The sequence below is a fragment of the Pseudophryne corroboree genome, chromosome 9 (genome assembly GCF_028390025.1).
Source record: "Pseudophryne corroboree isolate aPseCor3 chromosome 9, aPseCor3.hap2, whole genome shotgun sequence".
Taxonomy (NCBI): domain Eukaryota; kingdom Metazoa; phylum Chordata; class Amphibia; order Anura; family Myobatrachidae; genus Pseudophryne; species Pseudophryne corroboree.
In genome coordinates this window covers 480,380,836-480,400,441 of record NC_086452.1, presented here as the reverse complement: position 1 = coordinate 480,400,441, position 19,606 = coordinate 480,380,836, and positions in this window count along the sequence as shown.

The following is a 19,606-nucleotide window of genomic DNA, read 5'->3' as shown; positions in this document are numbered from 1 at the left end:
GATGCCTGTCACATCCTCTGCACCCAGGACGCAGCACTCAGCTTCTCCATCGTATAGAGACCGTGTACTGGATGCCTGTCACAGCCTCTGCACCCGGGACGCAGCACTCAGCTTCTCCATCGTATAGACACCGTGTACTGGATGCCTGTCACAGCAGCTGCACCCGGGACGCAGCACTCAGCTTCTCCATCGTATAGACACCGTGTACTGGATGCCTGTCACATCCTCTGCACCCAGGACGCAGCACTCAGCTTCTCCATCATATAGACACCGTGTACTGGATGCCTGTCACATCCTCTGCACCCAGGATGCAGCACTCAGCTTCTCCATCGTATAGACACCGTGTACTGGATGCCTGTCACATCCTCTGCACCCGGGACGCAGCACTCAGCTTCTCCATCGTATAGACACCGTGTACTGGATGCCTGTCACAGTCTCTGCACCCAGGACGCAGCACTCAGCTTCTCCATCGTATAGAGACCATTATACTAAATGCCTGTCACAGCCTCTGCACCCAGGACGCAGCACTCAGCTTCTCCATCGTATAGACACCGTGTACTGGATGCCTGTCACATCCTTTGCACCCAGGACGCAGCACTCAGCTTCTCCATCGTATAGAGACCATTATACTAAATGCCTGTCACAGCCTCTGCACCCAGGACGCAGCACTCAGCTTCTCCATCGTATAGACACCGTGTACTGGATGCCTGTCACATCCTCTGCACCCAGGACGCAGCACTCAGCTTCTCCATCGTATAGACACCGTGTACTGGATGCCTGTCACAGCCGCTGCACCCAGGACGCAGCACTCAGCTTCTCCATCGTATAGAGACCATTATACTAAATGCCTGTCACAGCCTCTGCACCCAGGACGCAGCACTCGGCTTCTCCATCGTATAGACACCGTGTACTGGATGCCTGTCACATCCTCTGCACCCAGGATGCAGCACTCAGATTCTCCATCGTATAGAGACCGTGTACTGGATGCCTGTCACATCCTCTGCACCCAGGACGCAGCACTCAGCTTCTCCATCGTATAGACACCGTGTACTGGATGCCTGTCACAGTCTCTGCACCCAGGACGCAGCACTCAGCTTCTCCATCGTATAGACACCGTGTACTGGATGCCTGTCACAGCCTCTGCACCCAGGATGCAGCACTCGGCTTCTCCATCGTATAGACACCGTGTACTGGATGCCTGTCACATCCTCTGCACCCAGGACGCAGCACTCAGCTTCTCCATCGTATAGACACCGTGTACTGGATGCCTGTCACATCCTCTGCACCCAGGACGCAACACTCAGCTTCTCCATCGTATAGAAACCGTGTACTGGATGCCTGTCACATCCTCTGCACCCAGGACGCAGCACTCAGCTTCTCCATCGTATAGAGACCATTATACTAAATGCCTGTCACAGCCTCTGCACCCAGGACGCAGCACTCAGCTTCTCCATCGTATAGACACCGTGTACTGGATGCCTGTCACAGCCGCTGCACCCAGGACGCTGCACTCAGCTTCTCCATCGTATAGAGACCATTATACTAAATGCCTGTCACAGCCTCTGCACCCAGGACGCAGCACTCGGCTTCTCCATCGTATAGACACCGTGTACTGGATGCCTGTCACATCCTCTGCACCCAGATTCTCCATCGTATAGACACCGAGTACTGGATGCCTGTCACATCCTCTGCACCCAGACCGAACCACTCAGCTTCTCCATCGTATAGAGACCGTGTACTGGATGCCTGTCACATCCTCTGCACCCGGGACGCAGCACTCAGCTTCTCCATCGTATAGACACCGTGTACTGGATGCCTGTCACAGCCTCTGCACCCAGGACGCAGCACTCAGCTTCTCCATCGTGTAGACACCGTGTACTGGATGCCTGTCACAGCCTCTGCACCCAGGACGCAGCACTCAGCTTCTCCATCATATAGACACCGTGTACTGGATGCCTGTCACAGCCTCTGCACCCAGGACGCAGCACTCAGCTTCTCCATTGTGTAGACACCGTGTACTGGATGCCTGTCACATCCTCTGCACCCAGGACGCAGCACTCAGCTTCTCCATCGTATAGAGACCATTATACTAAATGCCTGTCACAGCCTCTGCACCCAGGACGCAGCACTCGGCTTCTCCATCGTATAGACACCGTGTACTGGATGCCTGTCACAGCCTCTGCACCCGGGACGCAGCACTCAGCTTCTCCATCGTATAGACACCGTGTACTGGATGCCTGTCACATCCTCTGCACCCAGGACGCAGCACTCGGCTTCTCCATCGTATAGACACCGTGTACTGGATGCCTGTCACAGCCTCTGCACCCGGGACGCAGCACTCGGCTTCTCCATCGTATAGACACCGTGTACTGGATGCCTGTCACATCCTCTGCACCCAGGACGCAGCACTCGGCTTCTCCATCGTATAGACACCGTGTACTGGATGCCTGTCACAGCCGCTGCACCCGGGACGCAGCACTCAGCTTCTCCATCGTATAGACACCGTGTACTGGATGCCTGTCACAGCCGCTGCACCCGGGACGCAGCACTCAGCTTCTCCATCGTATAGACACCGTGTACTGGATGCCTGTCACAGCCGCTGCACCCGGGACGCTGCACTCAGCTTCTCCATCGTATAGACACCGAGTACTGGATGCCTGTCACATCCTCTGCACCCAGGACGCAGCACTCAGCTTCTCCATCGTATAGACACCGTGTACTGGATGCCTGTCACATCCTCTGCACCCAGGACGCAGCACTCAGCTTCTCCATCGTGTAGAGACCGTGTACTGGATGCCTGTCACATATACTCTGCACCCGGGACGCAGCACTCAGGCATCCAGTACACGGTCTCTACACGATGGAGAAGCTGAGTGCTGCGTCCCGGGTGCAGAGTATATGTGACAGGCATCCAGTACACGGTCTCTACACGATGGAGAAGCTGTCACATATACTCTGCACCCGGGACGCAGCACTCAGCTTCTCCATCGTGTAGAGACCGTGTACTGGATGCCTGTCACATATACTCTGCACCCAGGACGCAGCACTCAGCTTCTCCATCGTATAGACACCGTGTACTGGATGCCTGTCACATCCTCTGCACCCAGGACACAGCACTCGGCTTCTCCATCGTATAGCCACCGTGTACTAGATGCCTGTCACATCCTCTGCACCCAGGACGCAGCACTCGGCTTCTCCATCATATAGAGACCGTGTACTGGATGCCTGTCACATCCTCTGCACCCAGGACGCAGCACTCAGCTTCTCCATCGTGTAGAGACCGTGTACTGGATGCCTGTCACATATACTCTGCACCCGGGACGCAGCACTCAGCTTCTCCATCGTGTAGAGACCGTGTACTGGATGCCTGTCACATCCTCTGCACCCAGGACGCAGCACTCAGCTTCTCCATCGTGTAGACACCGAGTACTGGATGCCTGTCACATCCTCTGCACCCAGGACGCAGCACTCAGCTTCTCCATCGTGTAGACACCGAGTACTGGATGCCTGTCACATCCTCTGCACCCAGGACGCAGCACTCAGCTTCTCCATCGTATAGACACCGTGTACTGGATGCCTGTCACAGTCTCTGCACCCAGGACGCAGCACTCAGCTTCTCAATCGTATAGAGACCGTGTACTGGATGCCTGTCACAGTCTCTGCACCCAGGACGCAGCACTCAGCTTCTCAATCGTATAGAGACCGTGTACTGGATACCTGTCACAGCCTCTGCACCCAGGACGCAGCACTCAGCTTCTCCATCGTATAGAGACCATTATACTAAATGCCTGTCACAGCCTCTGCACCCAGGACGCAGCACTCAGCTTCTCCATCGTGTAGACACCGTGTACTGGATGCCTGTCACATCCTCTGCACCCAGGACGCTGCACTCAGCTTCTCCATCGTATAGAGACCGTGTACTGGATGCCTGTCACATCCTCTGCACCCAGGACGCTGCACTCAGCTTCTCCATCGTATAGAGACCATTATACTAAATGCCTGTCACAGCCTCTGCACCCAGGACGCAGCACTCAGCTTCTCCATCGTGTAGACACCGTGTACTGGATGCCTGTCACAGCCTCTGCACCCAGGACGCAGCACTCAGCTTCTCCATCACATAGAGACCGTGTACTGGATGCGTCACAGCCGCTGCACCCAGGACGCTGCACTCAGCTTCTCCATCGTATAGAGACCGTGTACTGGATGCCTGTCACATCCTCTGCACCCAGGACACAGCACTCAGCTTCTCCATCGTATAGACACCGAGTACTGGATGCCTGTCACATCCTCTGCACCCAGGACGCAGCACTCAGCTTCTCCATCGTATAGAGACCGTGTACTGGATGCCTGTCACAGCTGCTGCACCCAGGACGCAGCACTCAGCTTCTCCATCGTATAGACACCGTGTACTGGATGCCTGTCACAGTCTCTGCACCCAGGACGCAGCACTCAGCTTCTCAATCGTATAGAGACCGTGTACTGGATACCTGTCACAGCCTCTGCACCCAGGACGCAGCACTCAGCTTCTCCATCGTATAGACACCGTGTACTGGATGCCTGTCACAGTCTCTGCACCCAGGACGCAGCACTCAGCTTCTCAATCGTATAGAGACCGTGTACTGGATACCTGTCACAGCCTCTGCTCCCAGGACGCAGCACTCAGCTTCTCCATCGTATAGAGACCGTGTACTGGATGCCTGTCACAGCTGCTGCACCCAGGACGCAGCACTCGGCTTCTCCATCGTATAGACACCGTGTACTGGATGCCTGAAACAGCCTCTGCACCCAGGACGCAGCACTCAGCTTCTCCATCGTATAGAGACCATTATACTAAATGCCTGTCACAGCCTCTGCACCCAGGACGCAGCACTCAGCTTCTCCATCGTGTAGACACCGTGTACTGGATGCCTGTCACATCCTCTGCACCCAGGACGCTGCACTCAGCTTCTCCATCGTATAGAGACCATTATACTAAATGCCTGTCACAGCCTCTGCACCCAGGACGCAGCACTCAGCTTCTCCATCACATAGAGACCGTGTACTGGATGCGTCACAGCCGCTGCACCCAGGACGCTGCACTCAGCTTCTCCATCGTATAGAGACCGTGTACTGGATGCCTGTCACATCCTCTGCACCCAGGACGCAGCACTCAGCTTCTCCATCGTATAGACACCGAGTACTGGATGCCTGTCACAGCTGCTGCACCCAGGACGCAGCACTCAGCTTCTCAATCGTATAGAGACCGTGTACTGGATACCTGTCACAGCCTCTGCACCCAGGACGCAGCACTCAGCTTCTCCATCGTGTAGACACCGTGTACTGGATGCCTGTCACAGCCTCTGCACCCAGGACGCAGCACTCAGCTTCTCCATCACATAGAGACCGTGTACTGGATGCCTGTCACATCCTCTGCACCCAGGACGCAGCACTCAGCTTCTCCATCGTATAGACACCGTGTACTGGATGCCTGTCACATCCTCTGCACCCAGGACGCAGCACTCAGCTTCTCCATCGTATAGAAACCGTGTACTGGATGCCTGTCACAGCCGCTGCACCCAGGACGCTGCACTCAGCTTCTCCATCGTATAGACACCATGTACTGGATGCCTGTCACAGCCGCTGCACCCAGGACGCTGCACTCAGCTTCTCCATCGTATAGAGACCGTTTACTGGATGCCTGTCACATCCTCTGCACCCAGGATGCAGCACTCAGATTCTCCATCGTATAGACACCGTGTACTGGATGCCTATCACAGCCTCTGCACCCGGGACGCAGCACTCAGCTTCTCCATCGTATAGAGACCGTGTACTGGATGCCTGTCACATCATCTGCACCCAGGACGCAGCACTCAGCTTCTCCATCGTATAGACACCGTGTACTGGATGCCTGTCACATCCTCTGCACCCGGGATGCAGCACTCAGCTTCTCCATCGTATAGACACTGTGTGCTGGATGCCTGTCACATCCTCTGCACCCAGGACGCAGCACTCAGCTTCTCCATCGTATAGAGACCGTGTACTGGATGCCTGTCACATCCTCTGCACCCGGGACGCAGCACTCAGCTTCTCCATCGTATAGACATCATGTACTGGATGCCTGTCACAGCCTCTGCACCCGGGACGCAGCACTCAGCTTCTCCATCGTATAGACACCGTGTACTGGATTCCTGTCACAGCCGCTGCACCCGGGACGCAGCACTCAGCATCTCCATCGTATAGACACCATGTACTGGATGCCTGTCACAGCCGCTGCACCCAGGACGCTGCACTCAGCTTCTCCATCGTATAGACACCGTGTACTGGATGCCTGTCACATCCTCTGCACCCGGGACGCAGCACTCAGCTTCTCCATCGTAAAGACACCGTGTACTGGATGCCTGTCACATCCTCTGCACCCGGGACGCAGCACTCGGCTTCTCCATCGTAAAGACACCGTGTAGTGGATGCCTGTCACAGCCGCTGCACCCAGGACGCAGCACTCAGCTTCTCCATCGTATAGACACCGTGTACTGGATGCCTGTCACAGCCGCTGCACCCAGGACGCAGCACTCAGCTTCTCCATCGTATAGACACCGTGTACTGGATGCCTGTCACAGCCGCTGCACCCAGGACGCAGCACTCAGCTTCTCCATCGTATAGACACCGTGTACTGGATGCCTGTCACAGCCTCTGCACCCGGGACGCAGCACTCAGCTTCTCCATCGTATAGACACCGTGTACTGGATGCCTGTCACATCCTCTGCACCCAGGACGCAGCACTCAGCTTCTCCATCGTATAGACACTGTGTACTGGATGCCTGTTACATCCTCTGCACCCAGGACGCAGCACTCAGCTTCTCCATCATATAGAAACCGTGTACTGGATGCCTGTCACAGCCGCTGCACCCAGGACGCTGCACTCAGCTTCTCCATCGTATAGAGACCGTGTACTGGATGCCTGTCACATCCTCTGCACCCAGGACACAGCACTCAGCTTCTCCATCGTATAGACACCGAGTACTGGATGCCTGTCACATCCTCTGCACCCAGGACGCAGCACTCAGCTTCTCCATCGTATAGAGACCGTGTACTGGATGCCTGTCACATATACTCTGCACCCAGGACGTAGCACTCAGCTTCTCCATCGTATAGACACCGTGTACTGGATGCCTGAAACAGCCTCTGCACCCAGGACGCAGCACTCAGCTTCTCCATCGTATAGAGACCATTATACTAAATGCCTGTCACAGCCTCTGCACCCAGGACGCAGCACTCAGCTTCTCCATCGTGTAGACACCGTGTACTGGATGCCTGTCACATCCTCTGCACCCAGGACGCTGCACTCAGCTTCTCCATCGTATAGAGACCGTGTTCTGGATGCCTGTCACATCCTCTGCACCCAGGACGCTGCACTCAGCTTCTCCATCGTATAGAGACCATTATACTAAATGCCTGTCACAGCCTCTGCACCCAGGACGCAGCACTCAGCTTCTCCATCACATAGAGACCGTGTACTGGATGCGTCACAGCCGCTGCACCCAGGACGCTGCACTCAGCTTCTCCATCGTATAGAGACCGTGTACTGGATGCCTGTCACATCCTCTGCACCCAGGACACAGCACTCAGCTTCTCCATCGTATAGACACCGAGTACTGGATGCCTGTCACATCCTCTGCACCCAGGACGCAGCACTCAGCTTCTCCATCGTATAGAGACCGTGTACTGGATGCCTGTCACAGCTGCTGCACCCAGGACGCAGCACTCAGCTTCTCCATCGTATAGAGACCGTGTACTGGATACCTGTCACATCCTCTGCACCCAGGACGCAGCACTCAGCTTCTCCATCGTATAGAGACCATTATACTAAATGCCTGTCACAGCCTCTGCACCCAGGACGCAGCACTCAGCTTCTCCATCGTGTAGACACCGTGTACTGGATGCCTGTCACAGCCTCTGCACCCAGGACGCAGCACTCAGCTTCTCCATCGTATAGACACCGTGTACTGGATGCCTGTCACATCCTCTGCACCCAGGACGCAGCACTCAGCTTCTCCATCGTATAGAAACCGTGTACTGGATGCCTGTCACAGCCGCTGCACCCAGGACGCTGCACTCAGCTTCTCCATCGTATAGACACCATGTACTGGATGCCTGTCACAGCCGCTGCACCCAGGACGCTGCACTCAGCTTCTCCATCGTATAGAGACCGTTTACTGGATGCCTGTCACATCCTCTGCACCCAGGATGCAGCACTCAGATTCTCCATCGTATAGACACCGTGTACTGGATGCCTATCACAGCCTCTGCACCCGGGACGCAGCACTCAGCTTCTCCATCGTATAGAGACCGTGTACTGGATGCCTGTCACATCATCTGCACCCAGGACGCAGCACTCAGCTTCTCCATCGTATAGACACCGTGTACTGGATGCCTGTCACATCCTCTGCACCCGGGATGCAGCACTCAGCTTCTCCATCGTATAGACACTGTGTGCTGGATGCCTGTCACATCCTCTGCACCCAGGACGCAGCACTCAGCTTCTCCATCGTATAGAGACCGTGTACTGGATGCCTGTCACAGCCTCTGCACCCGGGACGCAGCACTCAGCTTCTCCATCGTATAGACACCGTGTACTGGATGCCTGTCACAGCCGCTGCACTCGGGACGCAGCACTCAGCTTCTCCATCGTATAGACACCGTGTACTGGATGCCTGTCACATCCTCTGCACCCGGGACGCAGCACTCAGCTTCTCCATCGTATAGACACCGTGTACTGGATGCCTGTCACATCCTCTGCACCCGGGACGCAGCACCCAGCTTCTCCATCGTATAGACACCGTGTACTGGATGCCTGTCACAGTCTCTGCACCCAGGACGCAGCACTCAGCTTCTCCATCGTATAGACACCGTGTACTGGATGCCTGTCACAGCCGCTGCACCCGGGACGCAGCACTCAGCTTCTCCATCGTATAGACATCATGTACTGGATGCCTGTCACAGCCTCTGCACCCGGGACGCAGCACTCAGCTTCTCCATCGTATAGACACCGTGTACTGGATTCCTGTCACAGCCGCTGCACCCGGGACGCAGCACTCAGCTTCTCCATCGTATAGACACCATGTACTGGATGCCTGTCACAGCCTCTGCACCCAGGACGCAGCACTCAGCTTCTCCATCACATAGAGACCGTGTACTGGATGCCTGTCACATCCTCTGCACCCAGGACGCAGCACTCAGCTTCTCCATCGTATAGACACCGTGTACTGGATGCCTGTCACATCCTCTGCACCCAGGACGCAGCACTCAGCTTCTCCATCGTATAGACACCGTGTACTGGATGCCTGTCACATCCTCTGCACCCGGGACGCAGCACCCAGCTTCTCCATCGTATAGACACCGTGTACTGGATGCCTGTCACAGTCTCTGCACCCAGGACGCAGCACTCAGCTTCTCCATCGTATAGACACCGTGTACTGGATTCCTGTCACAGCCGCTGCACCCGGGACGCAGCACTCAGCTTCTCCATCGTATAGACACCATGTACTGGATGCCTGTCACAGCCTCTGCACCCAGGACGCAGCACTCAGCTTCTCCATCACATAGAGACCGTGTACTGGATGCCTGTCACATCCTCTGCACCCAGGACGCAGCACTCAGCTTCTCCATCGTATAGACACCGTGTACTGGATGCCTGTCACATCCTCTGCACCCAGGACGCAGCACTCAGCTTCTCCATCGTATAGACACCGTGTACTGGATGCCTGTCACATCCTCTGCACCCGGGACGCAGCACTCAGCTTCTCCATCGTGTAGAGACCGTGTACTGGATGCCTGTCACATATACTCTGCACCCGGGACGCAGCACTCAGCTTCTCCATCGTATAGACACCGTGTACTGGATGCCTGTCACATATACTCTGCACCCGGGACGCAGCACTCAGCTTCTCCATCGTATAGACACCGTGTACTGGATGCCTGTCACAGCTGCTGCACCCAGGACGCAGCACTCAGCTTCTCCATCGTATAGACACCGTGTACTGGATTCCTGTCACAGTCTCTGCACCCAGGACGCAGCACTCGGCTTCTCCATCGTATAGAGACCATTATACTAAATGCCTGTCACAGCCTCTGCACCCAGGACGCAGCACTCAGCTTCTCCATCGTATAGACACCGTGTACTGGATGCCTGTCACAGCCACTGCACCCGGGACGCAGCACTCAGCTTCTCCATCGTGTAGACACCGCGTACTGGATGCCTGTCACAGCCTCTGCACCCAGGACGCAGCACTCAGCTTCTCCATCACATAGAGACCGTGTACTGGATGCCTGTCACATCCTCTGCACCCAGGACGAAGCACTCAGCTTCTCCATCACAAAGAGACCGTGTACTGGATGCCTGTCACAGCCTCTGCACCCAGGACGCAGCACTCAGCTTCTCCATCGTATAGACACCGTGTACTGGATGCCTGTCACATCCTCTGCACCCAGGATGCAGCACTCAGCTTCTCCATCGTATAGAGACCGTTTACTGGATGCATGTCACAGCCGCTGCACCCAGGACGCTGCACTCAGCTTCTCCATCGTATAGACACCATGTACTGGATGCCTATCGCAGCCTCTGCACCCGGGACGCAGCACTCAGCTTCTCCATCGTATAGACACCGTGTATTGGATGCCTGTCACATCCTCTGCACCCAGGACGCAGCACTCAGCTTCTCCATCGTATAGACACCGTGTACTGGATGCTTGTTACATCCTCTGCACCCAGGACGCAGCACTCAGCTTCTCCATCATATAGAAACCGTGTACTGGATGCCTGTCACAGCCGCTGCACCCAGGACGCTGCACTCAGCTTCTCCATCGTATAGAGACCGTGTACTGGATGCCTGTCACATCCTCTGCACCCAGGACGCAGCACTCAGCTTCTTCATCGTATAGAGACCGTGTACTGGATGCCTGTCACATATACTCTGCACCCGGGACGCAGCACTCAGCTTCTCCATCGTATAGACACCGTGTACTGGATGCCTGTCACATCCTCTGCACCCAGGACGCAGCACTCAGCTTCTCCATCATATAGAGACCGTGTACTGGATGCCTGTCACATATACTCTGCACCCGGGACGCAGCACTCAGCTTCTCCATCGTATAGACACCGTGTACTGGATGCCTGTCACATATACTCTGCACCCGGGACGCAGCACTCAGCTTCTCCATCGTATAGACACCGTGTACTGGATGCCTGTCACATATACTCTGCACCCGGGACGCAGCACTCAGCTTCTCCATCGTATAGACACCGTGTACTGGATGCCTGTCAGAGCTGCTGCACCCAGGACGCAGCACTCAGCTTCTCCATCGTATAGACACCGTGTACTGGATTCCTGTCAGTCTCTGCACCCAGGACGCAGCACTCAGCTTCTCCATCGTATAGAGACCATTATACTAAATGCCTGTCACAGCCTCTGCACCCAGGACGCAGCACTCAGCTTCTCCATCGTGTAGACACCGTGTACTGGATGCCTGTCACATCCTCTGCACCCAGGACGAAGCACTCAGCTTCTCCATCACATAGAGACCGTGTACTGGATGCCTGTCACAGCCTCTGCACCCAGGACGCAGCACTCAGCTTCTCCATCGTATAGACACCGTGTACTGGATGCCTGTCACATATACTCTGCACCCGGGACGCAGCACTCAGCTTCTCCATCGTATAGACACCGTGTACTGGATGCCTGTCACATATACTCTGCACCCGGGACGCAGCACTCAGCTTCTCCATCGTATAGACACCGTGTACTGGATGCCTGTCAGAGCTGCTGCACCCAGGACGCAGCACTCAGCTTCTCCATCGTATAGACACCGTGTACTGGATTCCTGTCAGTCTCTGCACCCAGGACGCAGCACTCAGCTTCTCCATCGTATAGAGACCATTATACTAAATGCCTGTCACAGCCTCTGCACCCAGGACGCAGCACTCAGCTTCTCCATCGTGTAGACACCGTGTACTGGATGCCTGTCACATCCTCTGCACCCAGGACGAAGCACTCAGCTTCTCCATCACATAGAGACCGTGTACTGGATGCCTGTCACAGCCTCTGCACCCAGGACGCAGCACTCAGCTTCTCCATCGTATAGACACCGTGTACTGGATGCCTGTCACATCCTCTGCACCCAGGATGCAGCACTCAGCTTCTCCATCGTATAGAGACCGTTTACTGGATGCCTGTCACAGCCGCTGCACCCAGGACGCTGCACTCAGCTGCTCCATCGTATAGACACCGTGTACTGGATGCCTATCACAGCCTCTGCACCCGGGACGCAGCACTCAGCTTCTCCATCGTATAGAGACCGTGTACTGGATGCCTGTCACATCCTCTGCACCCAGGACGCAGCACTCAGCTTCTCCATCGTATAGACACCGTGTACTGGATGCCTGTCACAGCCACTGCACCCAGGACGCAGCACCCAGCTTCTCCATCGTATAGACACCGTGTACTGGATGCCTGTCACATCCTCTGCACCCAGGACGCAGCACTCAGCTTCTCCATCGTATGGAGACCGTGGACTGGATGCCTGTCACATCCTCTGCACCCGGGACGCAGCACTCAGCTTCTCCATCGTATAGACACCGTGTACTGGATGCCTGTCACATCCTCTGCACCCGGGATGCAGCACTTAGCTTCTCCATCGTATAGACACTGTGTGCTGGATGCCTGTCACATCCTCTGCACCCAGGACGCAGCACTCAGCTTCTCCATCGTATAGAGACCGTGTACTGGATGCCTGTCACAGCCTCTGCACCCGGGACGCAGCACTCAGCTTCTCCATCGTATAGACACCGTGTACTGGATGCCTGTCACAGCCGCTGCACCCGGGACGCAGCACTCGGCTTCTCCATCGTATAGACACCGTGTACTGGATGCCTGTCACATCCTCTGCACCCAGGACGCAGCACTCAGCTTCTCCATCGTATAGACACCGTGTACTGGATGCCTGTCACATCCTCTGCACCCAGGACGCAGCACTCAGCTTCTCCATCGTATAGACACCGTATACTGGATGCCTGTCACAGCCGCTGCACCCAGGACGCTGCACTCAGCTTCTCCATCGTATAGACACCGTGTACTGGATGCCTGTCACAGCCTCTGCACCCGGGACGCAGCACTCAGCTTCTCCATCGTATAGACACCGTGTACTGGATGCCTGTCACATCCTCTGCACCCGGGACGCAGCACTCAGCTTCTCCATCGTATGGAGACCGTGTACTGGATGCCTGTCACATCCTCTGCACCCAGGACGCAGCACTCAGCTTCTCCATCGTATAGAGACCGTGTACTGGATGCCTGTCATAGCCTCTGCACCCGGGACGCAGCACTCAGCTTCTCCATCGTATAGACACCGTGTACTGGATGCCTGTCACAGCCTCTGCACCCGGGACGCAGCACTCAGCTTCTCCATCGTATAGACACCGTGTATTGGATGCCTGTCACATCCTCTGCACCCAGGACGCAGCACTCAGCTTCTCCATCATATAGACACCGTGTACTGGATGCCTGTCACATCCTCTGCACCCGGGATGCAGCACTCAGCTTCTCCATCGTATAGACACTGTGTGCTGGATGCCTGTCACATCCTCTGCACCCGGGACGCAGCACTCAGCTTCTCCATCGTATAGAGACCGTGTACTGGATGCCTGTCACAGCCTCTGCACCCGGGACGCAGCACTCAGCTTCTCCATCGTATAGACACCGTGTACTGGATGCCTGTCACAGCTGCTGCACCCAGGACGCAGCACTCAGCTTCTCCATCGTATAGACACCGTGTACTGGATGCCTGTCACAGCCTCTGCACCCAGGACGCAGCACTCAGCTTCTCCATCGTATAGACACCGTGTACTGGATTCCTGTCACAGCCTCTGCACCCAGGACGCAGCACTCAGCTTCTCCATCGTATAGACACCGTGTACTGGATTCCTGTCACAGCCTCTGCACCCAGGACGCAGCACTCAGCTTCTCCATCGTATAGAGACCGTGTACTGGATGCCTGTCACATCCTCTGCACCCAGGACGCAGCACTCAGCTTCTCCATCGTATAGAGACCGTGTACTGGATGCCTGTCACATCCTCTGCACCCGGGATGCAGCACTCAGCTTCTCCATCATATAGACACTGTGTGCTGGATGCCTGTCACATCCTCTGCACCCAGGACGCAGCACTCAGCTTCTCCATCGTATAGAGACCGTGTACTGGATGCCTGTCACAGCCTCTGCACCCGGGACGCAGCACTCAGCTTCTCCATCGTATAGACACCGTGTACTGGATGCCTGTCACAGCAGCTGCACCCGGGACGCAGCACTCAGCTTCTCCATCGTATAGACACCGTGTACTGGATGCCTGTCACATCCTCTGCACCCAGGACGCAGCACTCAGCTTCTCCATCATATAGACACCGTGTACTGGATGCCTGTCACATCCTCTGCACCCGGGACGCAGCACTCAGCTTCTCCATCGTATAGACACCGTGTACTGGATGCCTGTCACAGTCTCTGCACCCAGGACGCAGCACTCAGCTTCTCCATCGTGTAGACACCGTGTACTGGATGCCTGTCACAGCCGCTGCACCCAGGACGCTGCACTCAGCTTCACCATCGTGTAGAGACCGTGTACTGGATGCCTGTCACATCCTCTGCACCCAGGATGCAGCACTCAGCTTCTCCATCGTATAGACACCGTGTACTGAATGCCTGCTACATCCTCTGCACCCAGGACGCAGCACTCAGCTTCTCCATCGTATAGAGACCATTATACTAAATGCCTGTCACAGCCTCTGCACCCAGGACGCAGCACTCAGCTTCTCCATCGTATAGACACCGTGTACTGGATGCCTGTCACATCCTCTGCACCCAGGACGCAGCACTCAGCTTCTCCATCGTATAGAGACCATTATACTAAATGCCTGTCACAGCCTCTGCACCCAGGACGCAGCACTCAGCTTCTCCATCGTATAGACACCGTGTACTGGATGCCTGTCACATCCTCTGCACCCAGGACGCAGCACTCAGCTTCTCCATCGTATAGACACCGTGTACTGGATGCCTGTCACAGCCGCTGCACCCAGGACGCAGCACTCAGCTTCTCCATCGTATAGAGACCATTATACTAAATGCCTGTCACAGCCTCTGCACCCAGGACGCAGCACTCGGCTTCTCCATCGTATAGACACCGTGTACTGGATGCCTGTCACATCCTCTGCACCCAGGATGCAGCACTCAGATTCTCCATCGTATAGAGACCGTGTACTGGATGCCTGTCACATCCTCTGCACCCAGGACGCAGCACTCAGCTTCTCCATCGTATAGAGACCATTATACTAAATGCCTGTCACAGCCTCTGCACCCAGGACGCAGCACTCGGCTTCTCCATCGTATAGACACCGTGTACTGGATGCCTGTCACATCCTCTGCACCCAGGATGCAGCACTCAGATTCTCCATCGTATAGAGACCGTGTACTGGATGCCTGTCACATCCTCTGCACCCAGGACGCAGCACTCAGCTTCTCCATCGTATAGACACCGTGTACTGGATGCCTGTCACAGTCTCTGCACCCAGGACGCAGCACTCAGCTTCTCCATCGTATAGAGACCGTGTACTGGATGCCTGTCACATCCTCTGCACCCAGGACGCAGCACTCAGCTTCTCCATCGTATAGACACCGTGTACTGGATGCCTGTCACATCCTCTGCACCCAGGACGCAGCACTCAGCTTCTCCATCGTATAGACACCGTGTACTGGATGCCTGTCACAGCCTCTGCACCCAGGATGCAGCACTCGGCTTCTCCATCGTATAGACACCGTGTACTGGATGCCTGTCACATCCTCTGCACCCAGGACGCAGCACTCAGCTTCTCCATCGTATAGACACCGTGTACTGGATGCCTGTCACATCCTCTGCACCCAGGACGCAACACTCAGCTTCTCCATCGTATAGAAACCGTGTACTGGATGCCTGTCACATCCTCTGCACCCAGGACGCAGCACTCGGCTTCTCCATCGTATAGAGACCATGTACTAAATGCCTGTCACAGCCGCTGCACCCGGGACGCAGCACTCAGCTTCTCCATCGTATGGAGACTGTGTACTGGATGCCTGTCACATCCTCTGCACCCAGGACGCAGCACTCAGCTTCTCCATCGTATAGAGACCGTTAACTGGATGCCTGTCACATCCTCTGCACCCAGGACGCTGCACTCAGCTTCTCCATCGTATAGAGACTGTGTACTGGATGCCTGTCACAGTCTCTGCACCCATGACGCAGCACTCAGCTTCTCCATCGTATAGACACCGTGTACTGGATGCCTGTCACATCCTCTGCACCCAGGACGCAGCACTCAGCTTCTCCATCGTATAGAGACCATTATACTAAATGCCTGTCACAGCCTCTGCACCCAGGACGCAGCACTCAGCTTCTCCATCGTATAGACACCGTGTACTGGATGCCTGTCACAGCCGCTGCACCCAGGACGCTGCACTCAGCTTCTCCATCGTATAGAGACTGTGTACTGGATGCCTGTCACAGTCTCTGCACCCAGGACGCAGCACTCAGCTTCTCCATCGTATAGAGACCATTATACTAAATGCCTGTCACAGCCTCTGCACCCAGGACGCAGCACTCGGCTTCTCCATCGTATAGACACCGTGTACTGGATGCCTGTCACATCCTCTGCACCCAGATTCTCCATCGTATAGACACCGAGTACTGGATGCCTGTCACATCCTCTGCACCCAGACCGAACCACTCAGCTTCTCCATCGTATAGAGACCGTGTACTGGATGCCTGTCACATCCTCTGCACCCGGGACGCAGCACTCAGCTTCTCCATCGTATAGACACCGTGTACTGGATGCCTGTCACAGCCTCTGCACCCAGGACGCAGCACTCAGCTTCTCCATCGTGTAGACACCGTGTACTGGATGCCTGTCACAGCCTCTGCACCCAGGACGCAGCACTCAGCTTCTCCATCATATAGACACCGTGTACTGGATGCCTGTCACAGCCTCTGCACCCAGGACGCAGCACTCAGCTTCTCCATTGTGTAGACACCGTGTACTGGATGCCTGTCACATCCTCTGCACCCAGGACGCAGCACTCAGCTTCTCCATCGTATAGAGACCATTATACTAAATGCCTGTCACAGCCTCTGCACCCAGGACGCAGCACTCGGCTTCTCCATCGTATAGACACCGTGTACTGGATGCCTGTCACAGCCTCTGCACCCGGGACGCAGCACTCAGCTTCTCCATCGTATAGACACCGTGTACTGGATGCCTGTCACATCCTCTGCACCCAGGACGCAGCACTCGGCTTCTCCATCGTATAGACACCGTGTACTGGATGCCTGTCACAGCCTCTGCACCCGGGACGCAGCACTCGGCTTCTCCATCGTATAGACACCGTGTACTGGATGCCTGTCACATCCTCTGCACCCAGGACGCAGCACTCGGCTTCTCCATCGTATAGACACCGTGTACTGGATGCCTGTCACAGCCGCTGCACCCGGGACGCAGCACTCAGCTTCTCCATCGTATAGACACCGTGTACTGGATGCCTGTCACAGCCGCTGCACCCGGGACGCAGCACTCAGCTTCTCCATCGTATAGACACCGTGTACTGGATGCCTGTCACAGCCGCTGCACCCGGGACGCTGCACTCAGCTTCTCCATCGTATAGACACCGAGTACTGGATGCCTGTCACATCCTCTGCACCCAGGACGCAGCACTCAGCTTCTCCATCGTATAGACACCGTGTACTGGATGCCTGTCACATCCTCTGCACCCAGGACGCAGCACTCAGCTTCTCCATCGTGTAGAGACCGTGTACTGGATGCCTGTCACATATACTCTGCACCCGGGACGCAGCACTCAGGCATCCAGTACACGGTCTCTACACGATGGAGAAGCTGAGTGCTGCGTCCCGGGTGCAGAGTATATGTGACAGGCATCCAGTACACGGTCTCTACACGATGGAGAAGCTGTCACATATACTCTGCACCCGGGACGCAGCACTCAGCTTCTCCATCGTGTAGAGACCGTGTACTGGATGCCTGTCACATATACTCTGCACCCGGGACGCAGCACTCAGCTTCTCCATCGTATAGACACCGTGTACTGGATGCCTGTCACATCCTCTGCACCCAGGACGCAGCACTCAGCTTCTCCATCGTATAGACACCGTGTACTGGATGCCTGTCACAGCCTCTGCACCCGGGACGCAGCACTCAGCTTCTCCATCGTATAGACACCGTGTACTGGATGCCTGTCACATCCTCTGCACCCAGGACGCAGCACTCAGCTTCTCCATCATATAGAGACCGTGTACTGGATGCCTGTCACAGCCGCTGCACCCAGGACGCTGCACTCAGCTTCTCCATCGTATAGAGACCGTGTACTGGATGCCTGTCACATCCTCTGCACCCAGGACACAGCTCTCAGCTTCTCCATCGTATAGAGACCGTGTACTGGATGCCTGTCACATATACTCTGCACCCGGGACGCAGCACTCAGCTTCTCCATCGTATAGCCACCGTGTACTAGATGCCTGTCACATCCTCTGCACCCAGGACGCAGCACTCGGCTTCTCCATCGTATAGCCACCGTGTACTAGATGCCTGTCACATCCTCTGCACCCAGGACGCAGCACTCGGCTTCTCCATCATATAGAGACCGTGTACTGGATGCCTGTCACATCCTCTGCACCCAGGACGCAGCACTCAGCTTCTCCATCGTGTAGAGACCGTGTACTGGATGCCTGTCACATATACTCTGCACCCGGGACGCAGCACTCGGCTTCTCCATCGTGTAGAGACCGTGTACTGGATGCCTGTCACATATACTCTGCACCCGGGACGCAGCACTCAGCTTCTCCATCGTGTAGACACCGTGTACTGGATGCCTGTCACATCCTCTGCACCCAGGACGCAGCACTCAGCTTCTCCATCGTGTAGACACCGAGTACTGGATGCCTGTCACATCCTCTGCACCCAGGACGCAGCACTCAGCTTCTCCATCGTATAGAGACCGTGTACTGGATGCCTGTCACAGCTGCTGCACCCAGGACGCAGCACTCAGCTTCTCCATCGTATAGACACCGTGTACTGGATGCCTGTCACAGTCTCTGCACCCAGGACGCAGCACTCAGCTTCTCAATCGTATAGAGACCGTGTACTGGATACCTGTCACAGCCTCTGCACCCAGGACGCAGCACTCAGCTTCTCCATCGTATAGAGACCATTATACTAAATGCCTGTCACAGCCTCTGCACCCAGGACGCAGCACTCAGCTTCTCCATCGTGTAGACACCGTGTACTGGATGCCTGTCACATCCTCTGCACCCAGGACGCTGCACTCAGCTTCTCCATCGTATAGAGACCGTGTACTGGATGCCTGTCACATCCTCTGCACCCAGGACGCTGCACTCAGCTTCTCCATCGTATAGAGACCATTATACTAAATGCCTGTCACAGCCTCTGCACCCAGGACGCAGCACTCAGCTTCTCCATCGTGTAGACACCGTGTACTGGATGCCTGTCACAGCCTCTGCACCCAGGACGCAGCACTCAGCTTCTC